Raw genomic sequence first — 3,089 nt, 5'->3', positions numbered from 1 at the left:
AAGGAAGAAAACTGAAAACCTGAAAAGAACACTTGTCTTCTAAATAGGTGATTTAAGGATGCATTCATGACATACATCATTCAAATGGAAGTTAGATATCTTCATATCAACTAAATTCATATCTGTAATGTTAAAATTTAGAGACCTATAGTTATTTCTTTTCATGTCTGTGTATTGTTGTCATTTTTTCTGACTGTAAAAGAAAAAGCAATCTCTGTAAGTCAATTGCATCTGCATTGTAAAAGAATCCAATTTTATTCTATGAACAGTATTATTGCCTGGAAGAAAGAAGAGAAATTGTTTATGACCAATATCAGAATGATTTGATTTTTCTTGGTTCTGCCTTTGTTTTCAATAGTCCATACATTGTCCTGCTCAGGGTATAACAAGACCTGAGTCACAAAAGGAAGAATTATGGTTCATCTTGGAGAAACAAATTTTAACAAAAACTGTTTTTAAATATGTTAATTCCTACTGAGAAAAACAAGGAAGGCTGAAATAAGTAATATCAGATTCATGAATCAGAAGACTTAATGTTGTTAAGATGTCAGTTCTCAACAAATTGGTCAATAGACTCAATGCAACCTTAAGCAAAATACCAGTAGTGTTTTATTTTTCTAGAAGTTGATGGGTTAATTCTGAAATTAATATTGAAATGCAGTGGACCTAGAATAAACCAAGACAATCTTGAAAAAGAAAAATGAAATCGAAGGACTAATGTACCTCACTTCAAGACTTAGTATAGAGCTTCAGGAATCAAGGCAGTGTGCTAAATAGACACATAGATCAATAGAACAGACTAGAGAGTCCAGAAATAGACCTAGATGTAAATGCCAACTGATTTTTGACAAATATGCTGAGGTGATTCAATGCAGAAAACATAGGCATTTCAAAATATAATGCTGAAACAACTATACATTTATAAGGAGAAGGAAATCTAGACCCCCTACCTCACACCATATGCAAAAATTAACTCAAAATGGATCAGAGCCTAAACATGAAAGATAAATTTATGAAATTATTTTTTAAATAAGACAAAAAGGTTATTTGAGCTTGACAAAGATTTCTTAGATAAACCACAAAAAGCATGTGTCGTGACAGAGAAATGATAAATTGGACTTCAGTGAAATGAAAACCTTCTGTTCTTTGAAACACACCACTAATAAAATGAAAAGGCAAACCACAGCCTAGGAGAAAATATTTACAAAACATATATGACAAAGATTTGTATCTAGGATATATATTTTAGAAACTCTTACAACTCAAGAGCTGTAAGAAGACAAGCTCTCTAGTTTTAGAAGCTGCGCAAATGATTTGAACAGGTACTTCACAAAAGAATATGTACAAATGGCCAATAAGTACAAGAAAAAGTGTTCAACATTATTAGTCATTAGGAAAAATGCAAATAAAAACCACAAAATATACACACGCATTAGAATAGCCAAAGTTTTAAAGATTGACAATATCAAGATTTGGGGAGAATATGGAAAAATTGAAATTTTCATACATTGCTAGTGGAGAGGCGAAATGGTGCCAACACTTAGACAGTTTAACAATTTCTTAAAATTTTAAACATACATTTACCCTATGGCCCAGCAATTCCACCCTTGGATATTTATCCAGGATAAATATCCAGGAGAAATGAAAATATATATCAACACAAAGACTTGTAATGAACATTTATAGGAACTTAATTCATAGTAGCCAAAAACTGGAAACAGCCCAAACATCCATCAACATGTAAATGGATAAACAAATTGTTGTACTTTTCTCTTAAAATTGATTCATTTTTATTGTATGTAAATGACACCCCCATAGAGTTGATTTTTTTCAAATACTGTATTAACTCTGATTACTGAGACTTTAATGCTCCAGTGCCAGGCAACATAGGGACTCTCCTTAATACTGCTCTGGTAAGACCATTTTTTTAGGTTAGTGGTGTTACTGATAAATATGACATTCACATTTGAAGTATTTATTTGAAATATTTGAGAGAAGCATTGTTTAGAAACATTGTGAACATTAACAAATTGAAGTGAAATATTTTAAGAAATTGTTAAACTGTCTAAGTGATGCACCATTTTACCTTGAAATATTATCATAATTAAATGAAGAAAAATTACATAAAAATAATCCCCACATTTGAAAGTGAGCTTAGAGAGTGTCTTAGTTTCCAAGGACTACTATAACAAAGTACCACAAACTGAGTGGCTTAAAACAACAGAAATTTATTATCTCACAATTCTGGAGGCCAGAAATCTAAAATCAAGGCATTGGCAAAGCCACACTCCCTCCGAGAACTGCAGGGGAACCTTTCCTTGCCTCTCCTAGTTTCTGGTGGTTTGCTGACAATCTTTAGCATTCCTTGGCTTGCAGCTTCATTACTCCAATCTCTGCCTTTGTTATCATGCGTTATCTCCCTGTGTATCTCTATCTTTAGATGACCATTTTCTTATAAAGACATCAGTCATGTTGAATTAGTGGCCCACCCTGTTCCTTTATGACTTCATCTTAACTAATTACATCTGCAATGACCTTATTTCCAAATGTGGTCACATTTTGAGGTACTAGGGGTTATTTGGAAGGGATACAATTCAACCCATAACAACTGGTAAAAATGTGGAAATCACCTGTATTTTCAACAGGGCAAGAGAATCTGGTTCTCTCATTGACCAGAGGTAAGTGATTTATTAATTCATTCCTTCACTTATTCGGTAATCCATTCCTCTATTCGTTAATTTAACAAACATTTATAGAACGCCTACAATGTGCCAAGTCTTATGCTAGACACTGAGGATGCAAAGAAGAAAAACAAGACCCTACTGTTGTAGAACTAGGGTCTCATCAAGGTAAGAGACAAGTAAACAAATACTTAAAATACCTGTGGGATATGCCACCATGAAAACTTATTCCAAGTTGAAAGGTGGCAGAGAGAAGAGGGTACTTATGCCTGGGCATTTCTGGAGGATAATAGCATTTGAGCTGAGGCCTCCACAAGAAGCAGTCTTTCTCTAGGAAATACAGGGACAAGGGTTAGGGCACAGAGATTGTTTTTTCCAGACAAACAGAATAGCATAAAAACGACGTGG

This window comes from Trachypithecus francoisi, unplaced genomic scaffold (assembly GCF_009764315.1).
Source record: "Trachypithecus francoisi isolate TF-2019V2 unplaced genomic scaffold, Tfra_2.0 Lachesis_group3, whole genome shotgun sequence".
Lineage (NCBI taxonomy): Eukaryota > Metazoa > Chordata > Mammalia > Primates > Cercopithecidae > Trachypithecus > Trachypithecus francoisi.
This window is presented reverse-complemented; position numbering follows the sequence as displayed.